This window comes from Phoca vitulina, unplaced genomic scaffold (assembly GCF_004348235.1).
Source record: "Phoca vitulina isolate PV1807 unplaced genomic scaffold, GSC_HSeal_1.0 scaffold63, whole genome shotgun sequence".
NCBI lineage: Eukaryota > Metazoa > Chordata > Mammalia > Carnivora > Phocidae > Phoca > Phoca vitulina.
This window is the reverse complement of record NW_022589766.1, coordinates 4,181,043-4,195,243: the sequence shown is the minus strand read 5'-3', so window position 1 is coordinate 4,195,243 and position 14,201 is coordinate 4,181,043. Positions and strand designations below refer to the sequence as shown.

Genomic DNA, 14,201 nt, shown 5'->3' with positions numbered 1-14,201 from the left:
CCAGCCAGGCGCCCTGATATTTCTTTTTTTTTTTTTTTTAAAGATTTTATTTATTTATTTGACAGAGAGAGACACAGCGAGAGAGGGAACACAAGCAGGGGGAGGGGGAGAGGGAGAAGCAGGCTTCCCGTGGAGCAGGGAGCCCGATGCGGGGCTTGATCCCAGGACCCTGGGATCATGACCTGAACCGAAGGCAATGCTTAACAACTGAGCCACCCAGGTGCCCCTGGTGCCCTAATATTTCTATACCTTTAAATAAATCAGAAGAATTGTAAGTTAGGAAAGAGTCTTGCCTATAGGATTCTAGTCTATGCATCATCCAAGAGGGTAGTTACACAATAACATCAATAATAATGATAATAATAATAGGAGTTAATATTTATTAGGCTTTTATTTTGTGCCAGGCATTGTGCTAAATGCTTTACATAATTTATTAATAGTTACCACAGCCCTATGAGGTTATTATATTAGCTATTCAGAGCTCTTTGTAGTAGTGGAGTGAAGTTTTGAATATTTTTTTATTGGAACCTAGAGAACTTTTTCAGATTTGTAAAAAAGAAAATCTTAGGGTTTAACAAACATTTACTTTCCCTGGCTTTTTTTTTTTTTTTTTTTTTTTAATCTAAAGGAGAAGAGAAAAGAAGAAGTGGTAGAGGAAGGATAGTTGAGAATTTTCCTGAAATAAGCAAGGAAGTTAGTTCTCTTTCAGGGAAGTTTGACTAGTTACACTAAATACTGATTAGTGACAATCTCTCTTATCTCTGACTTCTTTTTTTTTAATTTTTAAAAAGATTTTATTTATTTATTTGACAGAGAAAGAGACAGGGAGACAGGGAACACAAGCAGGGGAGTGGGAGAGGGAGAAGCAGGCTCCCCACCGAGCAGGGAGCCTGATGCGGGGCTCGATCCCAGGACCCTGGGATCATGACCTGAGTGGAAGGCAAGACGCTTATCGACTGAGCCACCCAGGCACCCCTCTCTTTTTTTTTTTTTAAGATTTTATTTATTTGTTTGACACAGAGAGAGAGACAGCAAGAGAGGGAACACAAGCAGTGGGAGACGGAGAAGCAGGCTTCCTGAGGGGCAGGGAGCCCGACGTGGGGCTCGATCCCAGGACCCTGGGATCATGACCTGGGCCGAAGGCAGACACTCAGTGACTGAGCCACTCAGGCGCCCCTTATCTCTGACTTCTTAAATAAATGGGCATCCAGAGAAAAACTCATAGGAGTTTTGCTGGGAGACAGTGAATTTGCTCAAGAAGTTTTATTACATGGTTGTTTTGAAGTAACTGAGAGCTGGAAGGGTTAAGACATTAATAAAAAGATTCAAGGGAAATGATATTTAACACATAGGTGTAATACAGAGATATTCCGGAAACATTTCTAGAGCCTGCTCTCTTTCCAGTAGTCTTTTCCTTTAGTCTTTCCTGCTTGCAGACTTAGTCCAACTCTGGAGCATTGAAGGCAATGCTCTGAGCCGAAGGCAATGCTTAACAACTGAGCCACCCAGGTGCCCCTGGTGCCCTAATATTGCTATACCTTTAAATAAATCAGAAGAATTGTAAGTTAGGAAAGAGTCTTGCCTATAGGATTCTAGTCTATGCATCATCCAAGAGGGTAGTTACACAATAACTTTTGTTGCACTAGTCTCCAGACTTCATTTAACTGCAACATGAAGTCTAAACCAGCACCACGTCTTGTGGACCTGTATTTTCCTCACTCCTCATGTTTGCCCTGGAGGGGGCGATGTGGTGCAGCAGAAGGAGAGTAGGCTTTAGAGTCAAAGGGGTTGGTTGCCTAACTCCACGAATTACCAACTTTGTAACCTTAGGCCAAGTTAACTAACCACATAGGCTCTAAATTTCCTCATCTAATTCTGCCACCCATGTTACTCATTTGTTCCTCACACCTAGCACAGTCCCATTTTCTCATTCTAGGGTTGTTTTTTTTTTTAATTTTTAATTAAAAACAATTTTTTTTTAAAAAAGCAGTGTTTTCTAGAGTGGGAGATGCATGCAAAATGATCCTGCAGGTAGGGTATAACAAAATATGGGCAATTAACTTTTACTAATATTTTGTCCATAGGTTGACACTTTAGTCCATCTCTATGTCTGGTGATACACGTCGGGTTTGGTAAGCTAAGTAACCTGAGGGGGGGTACTGGGGACACCACAGCCTGGAGGGGCCCGTCATGTGAGCCTCCTTACTTGTTGGCTTACATTCTGGTTGGACTAAAGTTCATCTCTGCCTGGCTTAGTGGTCTTTCAGATCATATTATCTGATTTCAGTTAGATGAACCTTGTTAAATAGACAAAGGCCTTAAAGGATTCCTGCAAAGAAATTGCAGGTTGAAGTTTCAGATTCAGCTGAAGATTGAAGTAATAATGCAAGGACACAGGAACAACAAGAAAAACACAGAGATGATACTTTTATTTATATTATAAGCTTGTCAGTCTAATGCAAAGTATAAAATAATGATCTAAGTGGATTGAAGAGGAATCTGTAAAAAATTGTTAAATATTATTTGATATATGGGTTTATATGCACTGTTGAGTATATTGTATCTTAAGATATTCACTAATGATAGTATGAGGCTACTGTTATCAGTTGAGATATTTTAAAACTAAGCATTTGGTATATGAAGACAAACTTACTGAAAATTTTCAGTGATGATTATAGTCATGAGCTAATTAATCTAGTACATTAAAAATTATTAAGTTAGTGATACATTTTTAGAAGATTCTTTGGAGATTTTTTACTTTAGGGGTAAAAGATAAAAAGCCATAAACCTTTGCTCTCCCTGTTTTGGTAAAAGTGGCTGAAATACCATATAGACAAATTAATAACTTTAGTTTGGTGACTAAAATGTATTCTTTGTTGGGATACTCATAGAAGACATTGCTAAAGATTGAAGTAATAAATATTATATCAAATTTGGAGTTTGCGAGAGTTTGTGTACATTTGGATAAAAGTACAGAGCTTATGGTATTTGATATACTCCATTTCAATAATAAAACATATGGAGTCCTGCCTCCCCAACCCCCCACCCTCTAAGGAAAAGATTTATCAGAGAATATACTCCAAGTAAATGACTTAACATTTTATTATGAGATAGGACCTATAAAGTGTAAAGAATAATCCAGGGTGCCCAGAACCCAGTCTAATAAATAAAACATAGCTAAATAGAGTCGGTGTCCGTCTGCAGCCACAGCATTCTGCTGAACTTGGTGATGCATGCTTCATGTGCACTTGGAAAGAATTTGTATTTTGCCATTATCGGGTGGGACGTTCGATAAGTATCAATTAGATCTAGTTGGCTGATGGTGTTTTTCAGTCCTTCATATTCATCTTGACTTTCTACTTGTATTGATCATAGAGGAGAATTGAAGTCTCCAAGTGGAAGTGTGGATTTGTCCATTTCTTCTTTCAGTTCTATCAATTTTTGCTTAGTGTATTTTGAGGCACTGTGGTTAGGTATGTAGACATTTAGGATTGTTTTGTCTTCTCAGGGAATTCTGTATGTTATAGGCCAACAATACAATGTTACCGATATTGTTTTATGCAGTTGCTTTTTATTTTGAAGATTTTATTAATTTAATTAATTAATTTAATAAATTAGTTTATTTATTAGAGAGAGAGTGCCATGTGAGTGCAAGCCAAGCGAGGGGGTGGGGAGGGTCAAAGAGGGTTGGAGAGGGATAAGCAGACTCCACGGTGAGGGTGGAGCCACATTGGGGGGGGGCCACTCTGTCCTACAACCCTGAGATCATGACCTGACTAAAATCAAGAGTTGGATGCTCGTCGACTGAGCCACCCAGCCTCCCCTAAAGATTTTATTTTTAAGTAATCTCTGTGCCCATCGTGGGGCTTAAACTCACAACCCCGAGATCAAGAGTCGCATGCTCCACTGACTGAGCCAGCCAGCCAGACACCCCTATGCAATTGCTTTTCATTTTTTTTTTTTTTTTTAAGATTTTGTTTATTTATTTGACAGAGAGAGACAGGGAGAGAGGGAACACAAGCAGGGGGAGTGGGAGAGGGAGAAGCAGGCTTCCCACGGAGCAGGGAGCCCGATGCGGGGCTCGATCCCAGGACTCTGGGATCATGACCTGAGCCGAAGGCAGATGCCTAACGACTGAGCCACCCAGGTGCCCCTGCAATTGCTTTTTAAATCAGTTAAGAGAATAGAGGAAAAGAAATATGTAATTGTTCTGTCTTTAAAAAAAAAAACTTTTTAAGAACAGTTTTAGATTTACTGACAAATTAAACAGTAATAGCGAGTACCTGTATGTACCTCTTGCCTGTTCCTTCTCTTATTAACATCTTACATTAGTGTGGTTCATTTGTTACAATTAATGAACCAGTGATGATGTGTTATTATTAACTAAAGTCCATGTTTTATTCAGATTTCTGTAGTGTTTCCTCATGACATTTTTCTGTTCCAGAATCCCGTCCAGGATACCACATTATAATTAGTTGCCACGTCTCCTTAGACTTCTCTCGGCTTTGTCAGTTTCTTAGGCTTTTCTCATCAAGTTTTTGATAAAACTTGACAGATTTGAAGAGTGCTGGTTAGGTATTTTGTATATTTTCCCTCAATTGAGATTTGCCTACTGTTTTTCTCATGGTTAGACTGGGTTTATGGGTTTTGGGGCAGAAGACCCCAGAAGTAAAATGCCATTTTCATCACATCATGTCAGGGGTACATCCTGTCTACATAATTAGTCACTGTTGACCTCAGTCACCTGGCTGGGTTCATGTTTGTCAGATTTCTCCACTGCCAGGGTATTTGTCCCTCTCCCTTTTCCTCTTTGGAAGGAAGCCACTGTGTGCAGCTCACACTTAAGGAGTGGGGAGTTATGCTCCACTTTCTTTAGGGCAAAGTATCTACATAAATAATCTGGAATTCTGCTGCCTAGGATATTTGTCAATTCTTCATTTGTTAATTTATTCACTCATTTATATTAGTACCAACTTAAGGATATTTAATACTATTTAATGTTGTTGCTGAAATTGTTCCAACTTTGGCCATTGAGAGCTTTCAGTTGGCTTCTGTATTCTTTTGATACACTCCTGTCATATGTTTTTTTTCCCCTCCCAGAATTTATTTATTTTCTTTTTTTTAAAGATTTTATTTATTTATTTGACAGAGAGATATAGAGAGAGTGCAAGTAGGCAGAGCGGCAGGCAGAGGGAGAGGGAGAAGCAGGCTCCCCACCAAGCAGGGAGCCCGATGCGGGGCCCGATCCCAGGACCCTGGGATCATGAACTGAGCCGAAGGCAGACGCTTAATGACTGAGCCACCCAGGCGCCCCTAAATTTTCAACTCAACTAGCATCTAGTGGTGCTATTGCTGTATCACATGGTAATAAGACTACGATTAGCTTTGTAGAGACTGCCAACCTGTCTTCCAACGTGACTGTGCATTATCACGCAATGGATGAGAGTTCCTGTTGCTCTACATTCTTGTCAGCATTTGGTATTGTCATTTTTTTTTTTTTAATTTTAGCCATTGTAGCAGGCATATAGTAGTATCTCATCGTGTTTTAATTTGTAATATCCTAATGACAATGATATTGAACATTTTTTCATGTACTTATTTGTCATTTATATGTCTTCTTCGGTGAGGTATCCAGATCTTTTGATCATTTTTTTTTTTTTTTTTTTTATTAAAGATTTTATTTATTTATTTGAGAGAGAGAGAATGAGAGAGAGCACATGAGAGGGGGGAGGGTCAGAGGGAGAAGCAGACTCCCTGCCGAGCAGGGAGCCCGATGTGGGACTCGATCCAGGGACTCCAGGATCATGACCTGAGCTGAAGGCAGTCGCTTAACCAACTGAGCCATCCAGGCGCCCTCTTTTGATCATTTTTTAATTGGGCTCTTTTTTTTTTTTAAAAGGTTTATTTATTTATTTGGATGGGGTTAAGGGCAGAGGGAGAGGAAGAGAGACTCTGCACTGAACATGGAGCCTGATGCAAGGCTTGATCTCACTACACTGAGATCAGGACCTGAGCTGAAACCAAGAGTCAGATGCTTAATGGACTGTGCCACCCAGGCACCCCCTTTTTTTAAAAAAAGATTTATTTATTTATTTTAGGGGGTAGGGGCAGAGAGAGAGGGAGAGGGAGGGAGCTCTTTTCTTATTGTTGAGTTTTAAGAGTTCTTTCATACTTTGAATACAAGTCCTTTATCAGATGTGTTTTGAAAACATTTCTTTCATATTAGGGCTTGTCTTTTCATTATCTTAGCAGGTGTTTTTGTTTTTTGTTTTCCTTTTTCCTTTTTTTAAATCTTAGTTTCTTTTGCACTGTGGTTAATTTTGATAAGATCCAGCTTATAAGTTTTTTCTTTCATGGATTGTGCTTTTGGGGTGTTGTATCTAAAAACTCATTTATTCCATTTGACTTTGGGCTTAAGACATTAAACAGCCTCTTTTAGGGGCTTATGGTTCTAACTCTATTTGATTGAAGAAACTGCTTACATTCTTATAGCTAGGATGCTGTTTTTTTTTTCATATTTTATAGACTAAGGCTGTGCTCTTTTTTTTTAATTTAAATTATTAGGTTTTCTTTAAAGACATTTATTGTTGCATTGTTCAAAGTAGTAGATAATTGGAAATAATTGCCAACAATCAAGGCTTGGATAAGGAATTGTGATAAAATTCTGTTTTGCCATTCAAAATTATGTTTTTGAAGAGTGCTCAATGGCATGGAAAGATGCTCAGATATATTGTTAAATTCCTCCCCCCCAGCTTTATTGAGGTGTAATTGACAAATAAAATTGTATATATATATAAAGTGTACAATGTGATGATTATATATATATATCAAATGTCATAGCTTGGTCCCCAAGCTTTTTTTTTTTAAGAGAGATATATATATATATATATACCTTATGAGATGATTACCACAACTGAGTTAATTAACACATCTATCACTTCATGGTTACCTTTTTTTGTGGTGGTTTAAATTCTCTCTTATCAAATTTCAAGTATACAATACAGTACAGTATTATCAACTGTACTTACCATGGTGTATATTTGATCCCCAGAACTCATTCATCTAATAACTGAAAGTTTGTATCCTTTGATCACTGTCTTCTCATTTCCCCCACCCCCCAGCCCCTGGAAACTACCATTCTACTCCGCTTTTGTAGTGAACTTGCCTTTTTTTTGTATTACTAGATTCCACATATGAATGAGTTCATGGCATTTGGGTATTTTTCTTTCTCTGACTTAGTTGGGTGGAATGAAGCTCCTGAGTAGGGTGATTAGGATCTGTGAAGATGGAATGTGTTGGCATAAACACACCTAGTGGATTTCTTTGTATGTCTACAGGATGAACTACAGGAAGATGTGGGTGCAGAGTCTGAGATCACGGTGTCATAGAATTGTATTTGTGGGGGTGCCTGGGTGGCTCAGCTCAGGTCATGATCCCAGGGTCCTGGGATGGAGTCCTGCATTGGGCTCCCTGCTCAGTGGGGAGCCTGCTTCTCCCTCTGCCTGCTGCTTCCCCTGCTTGTGCTCTCTGTCAAATAAATAAATAAAATCTTTAAAAAAAAAGAATTGTATTTATGCATTCATGTGGACAAAGATTTTGGCAGTCGAAATGGGAAAAAAGGGTGGATACAAGTGATCATGAGGAAGGAAATGGCAGTGTTTGGAATCAGAGTTAGTATGTGAAGGGAATGATGCAGAGGTGTTGGTTACCTCTTGATCATGAGGCTAAGAAAAGGCAAAGTGCCAGGAGTGCGAGTGGAAGGAAGTAAAGAAATGTACTTGGGTTCATGTAAGTGTTGATTTTCAAGGTTATATCAGAAGGACAAGGACATACAATCAGGTATGGCAGTAGGATTAGATATTTGTTGAGTGTGGAACTATTAAAATCATAACTATAAAGCTTTAGTTATTAGGATCCATAGAGCACTGGATGGATTCACCTATCATTAAGGTCTAGGGAAGTCATTTATAGTAATCTTAGTTTATATGTAACCTGTAAATTTGGATTTTATGTAATCTGAATCGTAGACTTGGTTGAAGTGAAAAGACTTAATGTTTTAGTTTGAGTTCCCCCAGAAGCTGACTCAGACATGGATTTGAGTGCAAGTATTTTGTTTTGAAGATTATCCCAGGAAATCCTAGTAGGGGACCATGAAGTGAGATAGGGAAGGGAAGTTTAGCAAATAAAGGATTTGTTTCAAGCAATTTACCACTGTGAGTAACTGGAGCTTATTCCTGCTGGGGAACTCTAGGAGCCAGTATAAAGCATGTCCTCAGAGTTCAACCTCTTGAAGGGGCAAGGTAGGTGGAGTATCTACCAATCATTGGTTAGGACTGTTTCCAGAGGATGGTAAATCTATAGTATTTCAGGCTTGGCATGCAGGGAACAAAATGGACTTCAGAAGTCAGAGAAAGCCATCAGTTTTTGTTTGTGTTTTGTTTCTTTTTTTTTTTAAGATTTTATTTTATTTTATTATTTTCTAAGTTGGCTCCATGCCCAGTGTGAAGTCCAACATGGAGCCTGAACTCATGACCCTGAGATCAAGACCAGAGCTGAGATCAAGAGTCCGACACTCAACCGACTGAGCCACCCAGGTGCCCCTTGAAGATTTTAAGTAATCTCTACACCCAGTGTGGGGCTCAAACCCACAACCCCGAGTTAAAGAGTCATGTGCTCTACTTACTGAGCCAGGCAGGTGCTCCCTGTTTTGTTTTGTTTTTAAAGCAGATGCTGTCTTTCCAGTGGAGACAGAATTGCCGAAGATTAGGAGATATGGGCAGGGGAGCCCTCTTTTGCCTCTTTTCTTTATACTCTGCCATGCGGTTCCAGTATCTTCAATTCATTTTCTATAGGTCATCAATCCTCCTCACCCCGAGGCTTAAATGAGCCAATCCAGCTGCACATTAGCACTGGCTCTAGGTGTCCTCTCTGGAAGATTAAATCCTGGGTCATGGGGGAGTGCCCCTACATCAACAATTCTCCTCACCAACCTTACGCTTGGTCCCCAAGTTCATTCCCAGGTATGTCCTCCCAGGTCCCACCAGTGCATTTCATCAGGTCCAATAGCTGTTTTGGGAATCACCCCTTTCCATCCCAAGTAAGGACAGTACCTCCCTATTTCCATGATGCCGAGACTTGACCTTAGTTATTAGCCTGGAATTAGTGAAAGAGGTAGGGACAGATCCTGAGAAGGGTCAGCATCTTTTGAGGCATGCATCTCAGATGAGGCCTTTTCATGGTCTTTAGGCAGAGGAGATTGCCATCTTGTAGCAAGAGCAAGAGAGCCACTTCTTCTGGCCCAGAGGGTTCAGGAGAATCTTGACTGAACTGTGAATTCAGTCTTTTAAATAATTTACCTACTTTCATAATCAGAATTTGGGCCTGATTTTTAGCACAATCTGCCTTCTAGTTGTAGGGACTCAGAATTCCTTAAAATGCTGCTATGAGGTCTTCCGGCTGTCATACCATGCTTTGCGTTGATACTTAGATGATTTAGGCTTTGACATTTTCTTTCTTCTGTGTATCAATGCTACGTAACAAAAACTCAACCAATTTAATTGTCTTTAAAATTCTTGATGCCCCTCTATCTCTCAAACGCTAAAGCTATCACATAACCCAGTCATCTTTACCTGTATCCCATCCTAGCTCCACCACATCAAGTGTCTTATTAGTAATATTGAAGCAACAGCCCACCAGGGGTTCTCATCAAGCCACTTATTACCACTTATTAGCAGCACTGGGAACCTTGTCATTTGGTTGGTGAGTGATCCACTTAACAGAATCCATCTGGAAGACCTGTTATACCAGGATCAAATCTGTCTTATTCTGGGTTACCCTAGAAGCAAATGCTGGTGTAAAGACAAGTGCAAGTTTGTTTTTGTTTTGTTTTGTGGGGTTTTTTTTTGTTTGTTTGTTTTTAAAGGTGATCCTAGGAGATACCAGTAGAGTGGAGAAGTGAGACAGAGAAGAGAAAGTAGCTAGTAAAGGCTTTCCTATCAGGCACTGTGGGTAAGCAAACTTAATTCCAATGAGGAACTCTGGAAGCCAGTGGAAAACATTGCCTTTTGTTGGGTAAAGGAGCTGCAGTATTTATATATTAACTTCCATCAGTGGGAGGGTTCCTCCAGGGATGTTAATCCCCTGGTGCTTCTAGACTGCCCTGCAAATGTCAAGGCTGCCTTCAGTGGCCAGAAAAAGCCCTCAGGCAAAGAAATGCAGATGCTGGCCACTAGAAGCTGATCAGGGTGATGGAATAAAGGCAGGATATCAACTGGGTCTTCTATACTCTTAAGTCAACAAATAATGTAGGGGCGCCTGGGTGGCTCAGTCGTTGAATGCGTCTGCCGTCGGCTCAGGTCATGATCTCAGGGTCCTGGGATCGAGTCCCGCATCGGGCTCCCTGCTCTGCGGGAAGCATGCTTCTCCCTCTCCCACCCCCTCTGCTTGTATTCCCTCTCTCGCTGTGTCTCTCTCTGTCAAATAAATAAATAAAATCTAAAAAAAAAAGAAAAAAACAATGTCAGTGTTGTAGCTACTGTTGAGTAACAAGCTTTTCTTCCACCTTAGTTTGGTTTTGAGAGTTTTTTTTAAGTATATATGTATTTTAATTATAATCCTGTGTTTAACATGTGATTTGCAAATATTTTTCGTCCGGTGGTTAACTTGTCTTTTCATTTCTTACCAGTTTCTTATATAGAACAAATTGTTTAATTTTGGTGATGTTCAATTTGTCTTTTTTTTTTTTATGGCTTGTACTGTGATGTACCAGACCATGAAGACTTTCTCCTGTGTTTTCTTCTAAAAGTTTTATACTTTTTGTACTTTACATTTATCTTCCATTTCAAATTATTTTTTGTATGTGGTGTGAAGTATAGGTCAAGGTTCATCTTTTTGTCATATAGATAACCAGTTTTTCCAGCACCAAGTCTGTCCTTTTTTCACTGAATTTCTTTTGCACTTAAAAAAAAAAAAAAATCAAATGGCCTCTTCCAGTACTGTGCTGTCTTTATTACTGTGGCTTTATAGTAATTCTTAAAGTTTTCTATAATCCTGCATCTTGATTTTCCCTTATCAAAATTGTCTTGTCTATTCCCTTTGCCTATTTATATGGAATTTAGAATTGTCTATATTTACAAAAATTTCTGCTGGAATTTTGATTAGACTGTCTGATTAGATGGTATGTCTTTCTGTTTGTTTAGGTCTTTTAAAAATTTCATCACTGTTTTGTGATTCTAGTATACAAATCCTATACATATTTTGTTAGTATATACCTAAGCATCTTATTTTTGTTAGAGATATTATAAATGCTATTTTTCAAAGTATTCAATTTCTGGTTGTGCAGTGCTAGTAAACAGAACTGTGGTTGACTTTTGTGTTTTGACCTTGTGTCCTGCAACAGTGTCAGACTCACTTTTTAGTTCTAGGAGCTTTTTTTGGCTCCTAGAATTTGGAATTTCTACAAAGATCATCACGATGTCTGCAAAATAAGGATACTTTTATTTTTTCCTTTCCAGTCTGTTTGCCTTTTATCTTTCATCTTATTTCACTGGCTAAGACATCCCATATAATGTTTAATAGAAGTAGTAAGAATAGACATCCTTGTCTTGGTCCCAGTCTCAGGGGAAAAGCATATAGTTTTCTACCATTAAGTGTGATCTTATATGTAAGTTTTCTGTAGGTGCCCTTTATCATGTGTAGAAAGGTTTTATTTCTAGTTTGCAGAGAGTTTATCATCAGGAATGAACCTTGTATTTTGTCAAATGCTCTTTTTTTTTTTTTTTTTTTAAGATTGTATTTATTTGCGAGAGAGAGAATGAGAAACAGAGAGCATGAGAGGGAGGAGCGGACTCCCTGCTGAGCAGGGAGCCTGATGTGGGACTCGATCCCAGGACTCCAGGATCATGACCTGAGCCGAAGGCAGTCGCTTAACCAACTGAGCCACCCAGGCGCCCTCAAATGCTCTTTTTGCATCTGATATAAACATTTTTTTTTATTAGATTATTAATATGTTGGATTATATTGATTAATTTTCAAATGTTGAATTGGCCTTGCATTCCTGGGATAAACTCCCACTGCTTCCAAGGTTTTTATATATGGCTTGATTCAATTTATAATATTTTGTTGAGGATTTTGCTCATTGTTGAGGGTTTTCATGTCTGTGTTCATGAGAGACATTTGTTTTTGTACTGTCTTTGTCTGTTTTGGGTATCAGGATATTACTGGCTTTTTAAAATGAATTGTAAGATGTTCTTTTGTGTTTTCTGGTAGCAATTGTATGAAATTGGTGTTATTTCTTCTAACATCTTTTCTATTACTGTTCTTCATTTGTAACATTTTGTAATTATTTTCCTTTCTGAAGAACTTTCCCTAGCAATTATTTTAGAGGGTGTCTGCTGACTACAAATTCTCTCAGTTTTCTTTAATTTCTGAAGGTTAGTATTCTCTCAATGTAAAATTAAAAGCATTGCTCCACCGTCTTCTGACTTCCATAGTTTCTTATGAGAAATCTGCAGTAATTCAGGTCACCATGCCTCTCGAACAGGAGCTGGTAGGCTATGTTCTGTGGGTTGACTGACTGTTTTCAAAATAAAATTTCAACAAAGCCATACCCATTTGTCTACATATTGTCTGTCGCTGCTTTCACGCTGCAGTGGCAATGGTGAGTAGTTGTGACAGAAACCACATGGCCTGCAAACCTAAAATATTTACTGTTTGGCCCTTTAAGAAAAAAATTGGCTGATCCCTATCATTTACCTATGGGTAAAATGTTCTTTTACGCTGACTCCTTTCAAGAATTTTTCTTTGTCTTTCAGCAATTTGATTATGATGTGACCATTATAACAAGTTTCTTTGGCTTTAACTTGTTTGCTCAATTTCTTGAATTTGTGGTATGTCTTTCACTGAACTTGGTAAGTCTTCAGCTAGTATGTCTTCACGTGTTGTGTAGCACCACATTGCCACGCTCCTTTTCTCCTTCTGGGATTCTGAGTACATGATGAATGTTGGATCTTTTGTTTTTGTCTACCCAGTCCCTGAGGCTTTATTCCTTTAAAAAAAAAAAAAATCTCTCTCTTGCCTTTTTTTCTCCCCCTGCTGTTCAGATTGGATAATTTCTACTTGATATATCTTAAAGTTGGCTTTCCTCTGTCATCTCCATTCTTCTGTTGAGTCCATCCAGTGAGTCCCTCTTCCCCCCAATGAGTGTATATTTCAGTTCTAACATTTCCATTTGGTTTCTTTCATATCTTTTCTTTCTCTGCTGACACTTAAGATTTTATTTCATTTTATTTTATTTTAAAGATTTTATTTCACAGAGAGAGAGCACAAGCAGGGGGAGTGGCAGAGGGAGAGGGAGAAGGAGGCTTCCCGCTGAGCAGGGAGCCCGATGCAGGGCTCGATCCCAGGACCCTGGGATCATGACCTGAGCCGAAGGCAGATGCTTAACGACTAAGCCACCCAGGCTCCCTGACACTTAAGATTTTAACTCTTGTTTCAAGAGTGTTTGTGATTGCTAATTTGAGCATTTTTATAATCGCTACTTAAAGTCTCTGTCAGGTTACAACAACATCTGTGTCATCTTGTCAGTGGCATCTGATGATTGTCATTTCCCTTGTGAGTTAAGATTTTCTTGGTTGGTTGTTTGCCAAATAATTTTGTATTGTGTCTGGACATACTGAACATGATAAAACTTTGGGTCTTCCTTAAATTTTTAGAGAGTGTTGGTATTTTTGTTTTAGCATTGTAGTTTGGTAGACCTCCCAATGATCCAGAATATAGTTATATTAATTTTTTCAAGATTAATTTGGAAATAAAGGCAAAAGTTAGAAAATTGTCATGAAGAAATTAGAGCTCTCCAGGAATTCTTTTTCTTTGAGAAAAAGTGGTGTAGAGAAATAGCAAAAGTAGAAAAAAGATATAACAAATGAGATATGTTATAAAGGATATTATGATACTATCTTTTAATCTATGGTTAGCATTTAAAATTTGTATTACCTAGCGGTGCCTGGGTGGCTCAGTCGTTAAGCATCTGCCTTCAGCTCAGGTCATGATCCCAGGGTCCTGGGATTGAGCCCCGCATCAGGCTCCCTGCTCAGCGGGGAGCCTGCTTCTCCATCTCATACTCCCCCTCCTGGTGTTCCCTCTCTGACTGTGTCTCTCTCTGTCAAATAAATAAAATCCTTAAAAAAATAAAATAAAATAAA

The 14,201-nt window shown here is 38.8% G+C and overlaps 1 protein-coding gene across 3 annotated transcripts in view; it reads left to right on the top strand.

Moving 5' to 3' along the window:
* DTNB (dystrobrevin beta) overlaps window positions 1-14,201 on the top strand; it is a 256,526-nt gene that overhangs the window by 39,044 nt on the left and 203,281 nt on the right. The window contains exon 1 of one of the 3 annotated variants that reach the window (XM_032391616.1): window positions 4,129-4,147. The exons of the other annotated variants lie outside the window; for them this stretch is intronic. The gene's annotated coding sequence lies outside the window, so the exon portion shown is untranslated. Of the gene's footprint in view, window positions 1-4,128; window positions 4,148-14,201 lie in introns of those variants that run through there. 3 annotated transcript variants of the gene reach the window in all.